The following is a 14,541-nucleotide window of genomic DNA, read 5'->3' on the forward strand; positions in this document are numbered from 1 at the left end:
CCTTGGCCGGGGTGGGCACCTTGGCTGGGTTTGCCCAGGGTGCGCTCCGAAGCGGGGTTACTGGAGCGCCCCCTCTTTTTTTGTCAGAGCGTTTGGTGGGGTTTCTCGCATTGGCTCTTCCCAGGCCCGGTTGTTGGGTGCGCTCCCACCCTGGCGCGCGCGAAGTTGGAAGTTGGGTTAATTGCCCGGGCGCGCACCTTCGCCAGGGTGGGCACCTTGGTGCGCACACCTTGGCTGGGCTGCGCACCAGGGCGGGCTCAAGATGGCACCAGCATTCCCTTTTTCTCACTATCTTTCAAAACGGAAATTTTAAAATCTCGTTTTTTTTTTGCCTTTTATGGAAATTAGTGAAGGCATCGCATCAAAGGTGCGCACCTCGCTGCCCACCTTGGTGTGCTCCGAGGTGCCCACCACGGTGCGCAACGCCGGTGCGAACCCGGGAGCGCCCCGATGTGTGCTCCAAGGTGCGGCGTGCACGAAGTCGGACCCCGGTTTGCCCCGGGTGCGCACCTCGCGTGCACCTTGGTGCGCACACCTTGGCTGGGTTGCGCGGCCTGGTGGGCACCATGGTGCGCACCAAGGAGCGCTCCGAAGTGTGCTCCAAGGTGCGGCGTGCACGAAGTCGGAGCCCGGTTTGCCCCGGGTACGCACCTCGCGTGCACCTTCGCCGGGGTGGGCACCTCGGCTGGGTTGCGCGCCCTGGTGCGCACCAAGGAGCGCTCCGAAGTGTGCTCCAAGGTGCGGCGTGCACGAAGTCGGAGCCCGGTTTGCCCCGGGTGCGCACCTTCGCCGCGGTGCGCACCATGGCGTGCACGAAGTCGGAGCCCGGTTTGCCCCGGGTGCGCACCTCGCGTGCACCTTCGGCGGGGTTGCGCGCCCTGGTGGGCACCATGGTGCGCACCAAGGAGCGCTCCGAAGTGTGCTCCAAGGTGCGGCGTGCACGAAGTCGGAGCCCGGTTTGCCCCGGGTGCGCACCTCGCGTGCACCTTCGGCGGGGTTGCGCGCCCTGGTGGGCACCATGGTGCGCACCAAGGAGCGCTCCGAAGTGTGCTCCAAGGTGCGGCGTGCACGAAGTCGGAGCCCGGTTTGCCCCGGGTGCGCACCTCGCGTGCACCTTCGCCGCGGTGGGCACCATGGCGTGCACGAAGTCGGAGCCCGGTTTGCCCCGGGTGCGCACCTCGCGTGCACCTTCGCCGGGGTGGGCACCTCGGCTGGGTTGCGCGCCCTGGTGCGCACCAAGGAGCGCTCCGAAGTGTGCTCCAAGGTGCGGCGTGCACGAAGTCGGAGCCCGGTTTGCCCCGGGTGCGCACCTCGCGTGCACCTTCGCCAGGGTGGGCACCTCGGTGCGCACACCTTCTCAATGTTTTCTTGCCTTTTCTGGAAATTGGTGAAGGCAGCGCATCAAAGGTGCGCACCTCGGTGTGCTCCGAGGTGCGAACCCGAGAGCGCTCCGAGGTGCCCACGAAGTCGAAAGTCGGGTTAATTGCATTGTTTTCCCCGGGTGCGCAACATCGGCGCGCACCAAGGAGGGCTCCGAAGTGTGCTCCAAGGTGCGCACGATGGCGTGCACCTCTGGTGCGCACGATTCGGAGCTCGGTTTGACCGGGGTGCGCACACCTTGGCTGGGTTGCGCACCTTTTGTGCGCTCCAAGGTGCGCACGAAGTCGGAGCTCGGTTTGCCCCGGGTGCGCACCTTCGCCAGGGTGCGCACCTTGATGCGCACGCCTTGGCTGGGCTGCGCACCTTGGTGGGCGCCATGGTGCGCACCTTTCGTGCGCTCCAAGGTGCGCACGAAGTCGGAGCTCGGTTTGCCCCGGGTGCGCACCTTGGTGGGCGCCATGGTGCACTCCGAGGTGCCCAAGATTGGTGCGCACCAAGGAGCGCTTCGAAGTGCGCTCCAAGGTGCGCGCGAAGTCGAAAGTTGGGTTAATTGTCCGGTTTGCCTCGGGTGCGCACCTTGCGTGCACCTTCGCCAGGGTGGGCGCCTTGGTGCGCACACCTTGGCTGGGCTGCGCACACCTTGGCACCCGCGTTTCCTTCATTTTAAATTTTTTTTTTTTACAATCTCTCAAGTGGGAAATTCTATAATCTCAACTTTTTTTGCCTTTTCAGGAAACTTTTGAATGGAGCGCATCATTGGTGCGCTCCGAAGTGTGCTCCAAAGCTCTCTCCAGCTGCGTGCACCTGCCCCGGCCGCGCACCCGGCCCCGCCCAGCTTCGCTCACCTGTCCCGGGCGTCTGGTGCGGAACCTTAGAGTAAGAAACATCACCGTGCACCTTGGCCAACGTGCGCGACTCGACCGAGCGCGCACTGGCCGAGGTGCACACCGATTTCACCTGGGTGCGCGCGCAGCACCTCGGGCGCACCGGGGTGCGCGCACAACGCCCGGGTTGCACCGTGGCCTGTGTGCTCGGGGCGCCTCGGGTGCGCGCTCGGTGTCGCCCCCGCGCGCGCGGTAGTGCGGGCAGCGCACCCCGGCCCGGCCCGGCCCCGACGAGAACGCAAACGGGCAAAAGGTTTATTCAAATAGCATTGCGACGCCCGGCGAAAAACTAAAAAAGGGTGCAACACCGGGACTTCCCGGGAGGTCACCCATCCCAGTACTACTCCGGCCCAAGCGCGCTTAACTGCGGAGTTCTGATGGGATCCGGTGCACTAACGCTGGTATGATCGCACCCGTTATGAGCTTGTCGCAGTGTGTACTTAGCAAACCGCGACCCACGTGCGAATCCACCCCGGCCACCCACCCCCGTCGAGGTGCACACCCTCCCTCGCGAAGTGCGCCCCGTTCGCCAAGTGTGAGCCCTGCCCGGGTGCGCGCACCTTGCTAGGGCGTCGGGTGTGCACCCGGCCCGGCCTACGTGCGTGCACCTGGAGGGGGCGTCGTGTGCGTGCAGTGTCCCGTCTGCAACGCGGTGCCCACACACCACCTCGGGCGCAACGACCTGCGCTCACATGTGGGCCGAGTGCACCTTGGTGCATGTTCGGGGCGCCTCGGGTGCACGCTCGATCTTGCCCCGGTGCACCAAGGCGCTCGGTTTGCCCCGGGTGCGCACTTGGTGCAAGGTGGGCACCCAAAATAGGGATCAAGCACCAAAACACAAGTTTCGGGATGCAAAATGGGACCCAAGGACCACAAATGCGTTCCAAGACCCATGATGGGTCCACGAGAACAAAAATGTGTTCCGAGACTTAATAAACAAATATTGGGTTTTAGGAGAAGAAACATGCTCTGATGCCCAAAACGAGAATCGACCCCGAAAAGGCCACAGGCCAAAAGTGGGATGCGAGACAAAAAAAAATGGGACCCGAGGACCAAAATTGGGTTCCCAGGTCGAAGACAGGGCAACCGGACAAGAAACGACCTCTAAGGCTCGAAATGAGTCCCGACGACTAAAACTTGACAAGAAGCACCCATCAGGCACCCAACTCGACACCCATGGGATGCCGACCCACCCGGGCTTCCACCTAGCACACCTTGGCACCCACCCACCCTCGCACCCAACCTCGCACCCAACTTAGCACCTTTGAACCCACATTGGCACTCACCCTGACCCTGGCACCTTGGAACCCACATTGGCACTCACCTTGACCCTGGCACCCACCTTTGCACTCACCTTGGGACCCACCCTGGCTCCCACCTCGGCACCCACCCAGACACCCACCTTGGTTCCTTGGCACCCACCTTGGATCCTTGGCACCCACCCCGACACCCACCTTGGCACGCAACTTGGCTACTTGCCACCCACCTTGGCTCCTTGACGCCCACCCCGACAACCACCCCGTGACCTACCCTGGCTAGGGTTGGTGCACACCCACCCTGGTGCCCACCTTGGCACCCACCCTATGACCCACCTTGGCACGCACCTTAGTACCCACCCCGTTACCCACCCTAGGACCCACCCCGTGACCCACCTTGGCCAGGGTGGGTGCCTTGGTGCGCACAACTTGCCTGGGCTGCACACCAGGGCGGGCTCAAGATGGCACCCGCGTTCCGTTTTTTTCATTATCTTTCAAAACGGAAATTTTAAAATCTCATTTTTTTCTTTTTTTTGCCTTTTCTGGAAATTAGTGAAGGCAGCGCATCAAAGGTGCGCAATGCTGGTGCGAACCCGGGAGCGCTCCGATGTGTGCTCCAAGGTGCGGCGTGCACGAAGTCCGAGCCCGGTTTGCCCCGGGTGCGCACCTCGCGTGCACCTTCGCCGGGGTGAGCACCTTGGCTGGGTTGCGCGCCCTGGTGCGTACCAAGGAGCGCTCTGAAGTGTGCTCCAAGGTGCGGCGTGCACGAAGTCGGAGCCCGGTTTGCCCCGGGTGTGCACCTCGGGTGCGCACCTCGCGTGCACCTTCGCTGCGGTGGGCACCTTGGCTGGGTTGCGCGCCTTGGTGGGCACCATGCAGTGCACGAAGTCGGAGCCCGGTTTGCCCCGGGCGCGCACCTCCGCCAGGGTGGGCACCTTGGTGCGCACAACTTGCCTGGGCTGCGCATCAGGAAGGGCTCAAGATGGCACCCGCGTTCCGTTTTTTTCACTATCTTTCAGAACGGAAATTTTAAAATATCGTTTTTTTTTGCCTTTTCTGGAAATTAGTGAAGGCAGCGCATCAAAGGTGCGCAACGCTGGTGCGAACCTGGGAGCGCTCCGATGTGTGCTCCAAGGTGCGGCGTGCACGAAGTCGGAGCCCGGTTTGCCTCGGGTGCGCCCTGGTGGGCACCATGGTGCGCACCAAGGAGCGCTCCGAAGTGTGCTCCAAGGTGCGGCCTGCACGAAGTCGGAGCCCGGTTTGCCCCGGGTGTGCACCTCGGGTGGGCACCTTGGTGCGCATGCCTTGCCTGGGCTGCGCACCAGGGCGGGCTCAAGATGGCACCCGCGTTCCTTTTTTTTCACTATCTTTCAAAACGGAAATTTTAAAATCTCATTTTTTTTTGCCTTTTTCTGGAAATTAGTGAAGGCAGCGCATCAAAGGTGCGCACCTCGCTGCCCACCACGGTGCGCAACGCCGGTGGGCACCCGGGAGTGCTTCGAAGTGTGCTCCAAGGTGCTGCGTGCACGTTGTCGGAGCCCGGTTTGCCCCGGGTGCGCACCTCGCGTGCACCTTCGTCGGGGTGGGCACCTTGGCTTGGTTTGCCCCGGCTGCGCTCCGAAGCGGGGTTATTGGAGCGCCGCCTCTTTTTTTGTCGGAGCGTTTGGTGGGGTTTCTCGCATTGGCTCTTCCGAGGCCCGGTTGCCACCCTGGCGCGCACGAAGTCGGAAGTAGGGTTAATTGCCCGGGTGCGCACCTTTGCCAGGGTGGCACCTTACCTGGGCTGCGCACCAGGGCGGGCTCAAGATGGCACGCGCGTTCCGTTTTTTTCACTATCTTTCAAAACGGAAATTTTAAAATCTCCTTTTTTTTTTGCCTTTTCTGGAAATTAGTGAAGGCAGCGCATCAAAGGTGCGCACCTCGCTGCCCACCTTGGTGTGCTCTGAGGTGCGCACCCGGGAGCGCTACGAAGTGTGCTCCAAGGTGCGGCGTGCACGTTGTCGGAGCCCGGTTTGCCCCGGGTGCGCACCTCGCCTGCACCTTGGCCGGGGTGGGCACCTTGGCTGGGTTTGCCCAGGGTGCGCTCCGAAGCGGGGTTACTGGAGCGCCCCCTCTTTTTTTGTCAGAGAGTTTGGTGGGGTTTCTCGCATTGGCTCTTCCCAGGCCCGGTTGTTGGGTGCGCTCCCACCCTGGCGCGCGCGAAGTTGGAAGTTGGGTTAATTGCCCGGGCGCGCACCTTCGCCAGGGTGGGCACCTTGGTGCGCAAACCTTGGCTGGGCTGCGCACCAGGGCGGGCTCAAGATGGCACCAGCATTCCCTTTTTCTCACTATCTTTCAAAACGGAAATTTTAAAATCTCGTTTTTTTTTTGCCTTTTATGGAAATTAGTGAAGGCATCGCATCAAAGGTGCGCACCTCGCTGCCCACCTTGGTGTGCTCCGAGGTGCCCACCACGGTGCGCAACGCCGGTGCGAACCCGGGAGCGCCCCGATGTGTGCTCCAAGGTGCGGCGTGCACGAAGTCGGACCCCGGTTTGCCCCGGGTGCGCACCTCGCGTGCACCTTGGTGCGCACACCTTGGCTGGGTTGCGCGGCCTGGTGGGCACCATGGTGCGCACCAAGGAGCGCTCCGAAGTGTGCTCCAAGGTGCGGCGTGCACGAAGTCGGAGCCCGGTTTGCCCCGGGTGCGCACCTTCGCCGCGGTGGGCACCATGGCGTGCACGAAGTCGGAGCCCGGTTTGCCCCGGGTGCGCACCTCGCGTGCACCTTCGCCGGGGTGGGCACCTCGGCTGGGTTGCGCGCCCTGGTGCGCACCAAGGAGCGCTCTGAAGTGTGCTCCAAGGTGCGGCGTGCACGAAGTCGGAGCCCGGTTTGCCCCGGGTGTGCACCTCGCGTGCGCACCTCGCGTGCACCTTCGCTGCGGTGGGCACCTTGGCTGGGTTGCGCGCCTTGGTGGGCACCATGCAGTGCACGAAGTCGGAGCCCGGATTGCCCCGGGCGCGCACCTCCGCCAGGGTGGGCACCTTGGTGCGCACAACTTGCCTGGGGTGCGCACCAGGAAGGGCTCAAGATGGCACCCGCGTTCCGTTTTTTTCACTATCTTTCAGAACGGAAATTTTAAAATCTCGTTTTTTTTTGCCTTTTCTGGAAATTAGTGAAGGCAGCGCATCAAAGGTGCGCAACGCTGGTGCGAACCTGGGAGCGCTCCGATGTGTGCTCCAAGGTGCGGCGTGCACGAAGTCGGACCCCGGTTTGCCCCGGGTGCGCACCTCGCGTGCACCTTGGTGCGCACACCTTGGCTGGGTTGCGCGCCCTGGTGGGCACCATGGTGCGCACCAAGGAGCGCTCCGAAGTGTGCTCCAAGGTGCGGCGTGCACGAAGTCGGAGCCCGGTTTGCCCCGGGTGCGCACCTCGCGTGCACCTTCGCCGCGGTGGGCACCATGGCGTGCACGAAGTCGGAGCCCGGTTTGCCCCGGGTGCGCACCTCGCGTGCACCTTCGCCGGGGTGGGCACCTTGGTGTGCAGACCTTGGCTGGGTTGCGCGCCCTGGTGGGCACCATGGTGCGCACCAAGGAGCGCTCCGAAGTGTGCTCCAAGGTGCGGCCTGCACGAAGTCGGAGCCCGGTTTGCCCCGGGTGTGCACCTCGGGTGGGCACCTTGGTGCGCATGCCTTGCCTGGGCTGCGCACCAGGGCGGGCTCAAGATGGCACCCGCGTTCCTTTTTTTTCACTATCTTTCAAAATGGAAATTTTAAAATCTCATTTTTTTTTGCCTTTTTCTGGAAATTAGTGAAGGCAGCGCATCAAAGGTGCGCACCTCGCTGCCCACCACGGTGCGCAACGCCGGTGGGCACCCGGGAGTGCTTCGAAGTGTGCTCCAAGGTGCTGCGTGCACGTTGTCGGAGCCCGGTTTGCCCCGGGTGCGCACCTCGCGTGCACCTTCGTCGGGGTGGGCACCTTGGCTGGGTTTGCCCCGGCTGCGCTCCGAAGCGGGGTTATTGGAGCGCCGCCTCTTTTTTTGTCGGAGCGTTTGGTGGGGTTTCTCGCATTGGCTCTTCCGAGGCCCGGTTGCCACCCTGGCGCGCACGAAGTCGGAAGTAGGGTTAATTGCCCGGGTGCGCACCTTTGCCAGGGTGGGCACCTTACCTGGGCTGCGCACCAGGGCGGGCTCAAGATGGCACGCGCGTTCCGTTTTTTTCACTATCTTTCAAAACGGAAATTTTAAAATCTCCTTTTTTTTTTGCCTTTTCTGGAAATTAGTGAAGGCAGCGCATCAAAGGTGCGCACCTCGCTGCCCACCTTGGTGTGCTCTGAGGTGCGCACCCGGGAGCGCTACGAAGTGTGCTCCAAGGTGCGGCGTGCACGTTGTCGGAGCCCGGTTTGCCCCGGGTGCGCACCTCGCCTGCACCTTGGCCGGGGTGGGCACCTTGGCTGGGTTTGCCCAGGGTGCGCTCCGAAGCGGGGTTACTGGAGCGCCCCCTCTTTTTTTGTCAGAGCGTTTGGTGGGGTTTCTCGCATTGGCTCTTCCCAGGCCCGGTTGTTGGGTGCGCTCCCACCCTGGCGCGCGCGAAGTTGGAAGTTGGGTTAATTGCCCGGGCGCGCACCTTCGCCAGGGTGGGCACCTTGGTGCGCACACCTTGGCTGGGCTGCGCACCAGGGCGGGCTCAAGATGGCACCAGCATTCCCTTTTTCTCACTATCTTTCAAAACGGAAATTTTAAAATCTCGTTTTTTTTTTGCCTTTTATGGAAATTAGTGAAGGCATCGCATCAAAGGTGCGCACCTCGCTGCCCACCTTGGTGTGCTCCGAGGTGCCCACCACGGTGCGCAACGCCGGTGCGAACCCGGGAGCGCCCCGATGTGTGCTCCAAGGTGCGGCGTGCACGAAGTCGGACCCCGGTTTGCCCCGGGTGCGCACCTCGCGTGCACCTTGGTGCGCACACCTTGGCTGGGTTGCGCGGCCTGGTGGGCACCATGGTGCGCACCAAGGAGCGCTCCGAAGTGTGCTCCAAGGTGCGGCGTGCACGAAGTCGGAGCCCGGTTTGCCCCGGGTACGCACCTCGCGTGCACCTTCGCCGGGGTGGGCACCTCGGCTGGGTTGCGCGCCCTGGTGCGCACCAAGGAGCGCTCCGAAGTGTGCTCCAAGGTGCGGCGTGCACGAAGTCGGAGCCCGGTTTGCCCCGGGTGCGCACCTTCGCCGCGGTGCGCACCATGGCGTGCACGAAGTCGGAGCCCGGTTTGCCCCGGGTGCGCACCTCGCGTGCACCTTCGGCGGGGTTGCGCGCCCTGGTGGGCACCATGGTGCGCACCAAGGAGCGCTCCGAAGTGTGCTCCAAGGTGCGGCGTGCACGAAGTCGGAGCCCGGTTTGCCCCGGGTGCGCACCTCGCGTGCACCTTCGGCGGGGTTGCGCGCCCTGGTGGGCACCATGGTGCGCACCAAGGAGCGCTCCGAAGTGTGCTCCAAGGTGCGGCGTGCACGAAGTCGGAGCCCGGTTTGCCCCGGGTGCGCACCTCGCGTGCACCTTCGCCGCGGTGGGCACCATGGCGTGCACGAAGTCGGAGCCCGGTTTGCCCCGGGTGCGCACCTCGCGTGCACCTTCGCCGGGGTGGGCACCTCGGCTGGGTTGCGCGCCCTGGTGCGCACCAAGGAGCGCTCCGAAGTGTGCTCCAAGGTGCGGCGTGCACGAAGTCGGAGCCCGGTTTGCCCCGGGTGCGCACCTCGCGTGCACCTTCGCCAGGGTGGGCACCTCGGTGCGCACACCTTCTCAATGTTTTCTTGCCTTTTCTGGAAATTGGTGAAGGCAGCGCATCAAAGGTGCGCACCTCGGTGTGCTCCGAGGTGCGAACCCGAGAGCGCTCCGAGGTGCCCACGAAGTCGAAAGTCGGGTTAATTGCATTGTTTTCCCCGGGTGCGCTCCGAGGTGCGCAACATCGGCGCGCACCAAGGAGGGCTCCGAAGTGTGCTCCAAGGTGCGCACGATGGCGTGCACCTCTGGTGCGCACGATTCGGAGCTCGGTTTGACCGGGGTGCGCACACCTTGGCTGGGTTGCGCACCTTTTGTGCGCTCCAAGGTGCGCACGAAGTCGGAGCTCGGTTTGCCCCGGGTGCGCACCTTCGCCAGGGTGCGCACCTTGATGCGCACGCCTTGGCTGGGCTGCGCACCTTGGTGGGCGCCATGGTGCGCACCTTTCGTGCGCTCCAAGGTGCGCACGAAGTCGGAGCTCGGTTTGCCCCGGGTGCGCACCTTGGTGGGCGCCATGGTGCACTCCGAGGTGCCCAAGATTGGTGCGCACCAAGGAGCGCTTCGAAGTGCGCTCCAAGGTGCGCGCGAAGTCGAAAGTTGGGTTAATTGTCCGGTTTGCCTCGGGTGCGCACCTTGCGTGCACCTTCGCCAGGGTGGGCGCCTTGGTGCGCACACCTTGGCTGGGCTGCGCACACCTTGGCACCCGCGTTTCCTTCATTTTAAATTTTTTTTTTTTACAATCTCTCAAGTGGGAAATTCTATAATCTCAACTTTTTTTGCCTTTTCAGGAAACTTTTGAATGGAGCGCATCATTGGTGCGCTCCGAAGTGTGCTCCAAAGCTCTCTCCAGCTGCGTGCACCTGCCCCGGCCGCGCACCCGGCCCCGCCCAGCTTCGCTCACCTGTCCCGGGCGTCTGGTGCGGAACCTTAGAGTAAGAAACATCACCGTGCACCTTGGCCAACGTGCGCGACTCGACCGAGCGCGCACTGGCCGAGGTGCACACCGATTTCACCTGGGTGCGCGCGCAGCACCTCGGGCGCACCGGGGTGCGCGCACAACGCCCGGGTTGCACCGTGGCCTGTGTGCTCGGGGTGCCTCGGGTGCGCGCTCGGTGTCGCCCCCCGCGCGCGCGGTAGTGCGGGCAGCGCACCCCGGCCCGGCCCGGCCCCGACGAGAACGCAAACGGGCAAAAGGTTTATTCAAATAGCATTGCGACGCCCGGCGAAAAACTAAAAAAGGGTGCAACACCGGGACTTCCCGGGAGGTCACCCATCCCAGTACTACTCCGGCCCAAGCGCGCTTAACTGCGGAGTTCTGATGGGATCCGGTGCACTAATGCTGGTATGATCGCACCCGTTATGAGCTTGTCGCAGTGTGTACTTAGCAAACCGCGACCCACGTGCGAATCCACCCCGGCCACCCACCCCCGTCGAGGTGCACACCCTCCCTCGCGAAGTGCGCCCCGTTCGCCAAGTGTGAGCCCTGCCCGGGTGCGCGCACCTTGCTAGGGCGTCGGGTGTGCACCCGGCCCGGCCTACGTGCGTGCACCTGGAGGGGGCGTCGTGTGCGTGCAGTGTCCCGTCTGCAACGCGGTGCCCACACACCACCTCGGGCGCAACGACCTGCGCTCACATGTGGGCCGAGTGCACCTTGGTGCATGTTCGGGGCGCCTCGGGTGCACGCTCGATCTTGCCCCGGTGCACCAAGGCGCTCGGTTTGCCCCGGGTGCGCACTTGGTGCAAGGTGGGCACCCAAAATAGGGATCAAGCACCAAAACACAAGTTTCGGGATGCAAAATGGGACCCAAGGACCACAAATGCGTTCCAAGACCCATGATGGGTCCACGAGAACAAAAATGTGTTCCGAGACTTAATAAACAAATATTGGGTTTTAGGAGAAGAAACATGCTCTGATGCCCAAAACGAGAATCGACCCCGAAAAGGCCACAGGCCAAAAGTGGGATGCGAGACAAAAAAAAATGGGACCCGAGGACCAAAATTGGGTTCCCAGGTCGAAGACAGGGCAACCGGACAAGAAACGACCTCTAAGGCTCGAAATGAGTCCCGACGACTAAAACTTGACAAGAAGCACCCATCAGGCACCCAACTCGACACCCATGGGATGCCGACCCACCCGGGCTTCCACCTAGCACACCTTGGCACCCACCCACCCTCGCACCCAACCTCGCACCCAACTTAGCACCTTTGAACCCACATTGGCACTCACCCTGACCCTGGCACCTTGGAACCCACATTGGCACTCACCTTGACCCTGGCACCCACCTTTGCACTCACCTTGGGACCCACCCTGGCTCCCACCTCGGCACCCACCCAGACACCCACCTTGGTTCCTTGGCACCCACCTTGGATCCTTGGCACCCACCCCGACACCCACCTTGGCACGCAACTTGGCTACTTGCCACCCACCTTGGCTCCTTGACGCCCACCCCGACAACCACCCCGTGACCTACCCTGGCTAGGGTTGGTGCACACCCACCCTGGTGCCCACCTTGGCACCCACCCTATGACCCACCTTGGCACGCACCTTAGTACCCACCCCGTTACCCACCCTAGGACCCACCCCGTGACCCACCTTGGCCAGGGTGGGTGCACCCACCCTGGTGCCCACCTTGGCACCCACCCATCCTAGCACCCAGCCTGTGACCGGGCTTGGAACCCAACCTTGCACCCGCACCCGTCTTGGCCAGTGTGGGTGCGCACCCATCCTGGCACCCACGTTGTGACACACCCTTTAACCCACGCACCCTAGCACCCACGTTGGCACCCACCTTGGAACCCAACCTAGCAACTTGGCACCCACCCCGTGACCCACCTTGGCATCCACCATAGCAGTCGCCGACTTGGCACCCACCTCGGCACCCACCTTGACACTTGTGGACCCACCTTGCCACTCACCCTAGCATCGACCCATCCTAGCACCCACCCTGGCACCTTTGCACCCTAGCACTCACCCATCCTAGCACCTAACCTGTGACCCACCTTGACACTCACCCTCGCACCCACCTTGGAACCCAACCTAGCACCCACCCACCCTGACACCAACCCTAGCACCTACCCACCCTTGCACCCACCCTGTGACCCATCTTGGCACCCACCCATCCTACCACTCAACCTATCACCCACCTTCTCACCCACCTTGGCATCCACCTTAGCACCCACCCACACTGGCACCTTGGCACCCACCTCGGGCAAGGTGGGTGCACACCCACTCTGGCACCCAATTTAGAACCCACCGAGCATGTTACCCACCTTGGCACCCACATTGCAGCCCACCCTAGTACCCACCCTATGACCCACATTGGCATCCACACCCTAGCACCCAGGCACCTCGACACCCGCCTTGACACCCACCCTAGCACTGAACCTGTGACCCACCTTGGAACTCACCCTAGAACCCACCCACCCTGTGAACCACCTTGGCATCCACCTTAGCACCCACCCACCTTGGCACCCACTCTAGCACTCACCCATCCTAACACCCAACTTGTTACCCACCTTGGCACCCGCCCTCGCGTCCACCTTGAAACCCACCCTAGCACCCACCCACGCAGGAGCCCACCTTGGCACCCAACCTAACACCCACGCATCCTGGCACCCAACTTGTGACCCACCTTGGAACCCACCCTAGTACCCACCTTTGAACCCACTATATCACCAACCCACCTTGGCACCCACCCTATGACCCTCTTTGGAATCCACCCTAGCACGCACCCACCCTGGCACCCACCATGGAGCGCACCCTAGCACCCACCCACCTCGGCACGCACCTCAACACCCACCTTGGTGTGCGCACTGCGCCAACCTCTCAAAGACCCTATGTGGTGCGCTCCAAAGTGTACACCTTTGGTGCGCTCCAAGGTGCGCACCTTTGGTGCACACCGAGGTGCACACCAAAGTGTGCACCGAGGTGAGCACCAAAGTGCACTCCAGGGTGCACACCAAGGCGTGCACCTTTGGTGCGGTCAATGCAAACGAATTCGGAAGTTGGGGTCGATGTCCTAATCGCTGCTGCAGACTACACGTATGAGAATCGGACAAATAGCTTTATATAGGGGAGGTGTTGCGTTTGATGGGTCGACTCCCCTGGTTGTGTGCACTGCACCAACTTCAAAGACCCTGTCTTGTTTAAGAAGTCAAAAGTTGGGGTGGATGTCCTAATCATTGCTGCAGTCTACGCATGTATGAGAATCAGACAAATAGCTTATATAGGGGAGGTGTTGCATTCGGTGGGTTGACTCCCCTGGTTGTGCGCACTGCGCCAACCTCAAAGACCCCGCATAGCAGAAGAAGTCGGAAGTCGGATTTTGGTGAGCACCAAGGCGTGCACCTTTGGTGCGGTCAACGCAGACGAATTCAGAAGTTGGGGTGGATGTCCTAATCGTTGTTGCAGGCTACACATGTATGAGAATCAGACAAATAGCTTATATAGGGGAGGTGTTGGGTTTGATGGGTCAACTCCCTTGGTTGTGCGCATTACGCCAACCTCAAAGACCTTGTTTTCGTTAAGAAGTCAAAAGTTGGGGTCAATGTCCTAATGGCTCCTGCAGGCTACACATGTATGAGAATCGGACAAATAGCTTATATAGGGGAGGTGTTGGGTTTGATGGGTCGACTCCCCTGGTTGTGCGCATTACGTCAACCTCAAAGACCTTGTTTTCGTTAAGAAGTCAAAAGTTGGGGTCGATGTCCTAATTGCTCCTGTAGACTACACATGTATGAGAATCAGACAAATAGCTTATATAGGGGAGGTGTTGGGTTTGATGGGTTGACTCCCCTAGTTGTTCGCATTACACCAACCTCAAAGACCTTGTTTTCGTTTAGAAGCCGAAAGTTGGGGTCGATGTCCTAATTGCTCCTGCAGGCTACGCATGTATGAGAATCAGACAAATAGCTTATATAGGGGAGGTGTTGGGTTTGATGGGTCGACTCCCCTGGTTGTGCGCATTGCGCCAACCTCAAAGACCCTGCATTGCGGATGAAGTCGAAAGTCAGAGTTTGGTGTGCTACAAGGTGTGGTCGAAGGTGCTCACCTAGGTGTGCACCTTTGGAGCACAGGAAAAGTGCCCTCCAAAAGTGCGCACCTTTGGAGTGCACAAAAGTGCCCTCCAAAAGTGCGCACCTTTGGAGCGCAGAAAAGTGCCCTCCAAAAAGTGCCCTCCAAAAGTGCGCACCTTTGGAGCGCAGAAAAGTGCCCTCCAAAAAGTGCCCTCCAAAAGTGCGCACCTTTGGAGCGCAGAAAAGTGCCCTCCAAAAAGTGCCC

General features: G+C 61.7%; 2 non-coding genes across 2 annotated transcripts; both read right to left on the bottom strand.

Annotated features, from left to right (window-relative positions):
* Window positions 1-2,560: 2,560 nt before the first annotated feature.
* LOC131868782 (5S ribosomal RNA) lies at window positions 2,561-2,679 on the bottom strand. Its single transcript, XR_009367221.1, has one exon. It is a non-coding gene; the product is annotated as a 5S ribosomal RNA (ribosomal RNA).
* Window positions 2,680-10,497: 7,818 nt separating this feature from the next.
* On the bottom strand, window positions 10,498-10,616 carry LOC131868748 (5S ribosomal RNA). Its single transcript, XR_009367189.1, has one exon. It is a non-coding gene; the product is annotated as a 5S ribosomal RNA (ribosomal RNA).
* Between the last annotated feature and the right edge of the window lie 3,925 nt (window positions 10,617-14,541).

This window comes from Cryptomeria japonica, unplaced genomic scaffold (genome assembly GCF_030272615.1).
Source record: "Cryptomeria japonica unplaced genomic scaffold, Sugi_1.0 HiC_scaffold_218, whole genome shotgun sequence".
Classification (NCBI taxonomy): domain Eukaryota; kingdom Viridiplantae; phylum Streptophyta; class Pinopsida; order Cupressales; family Cupressaceae; genus Cryptomeria; species Cryptomeria japonica.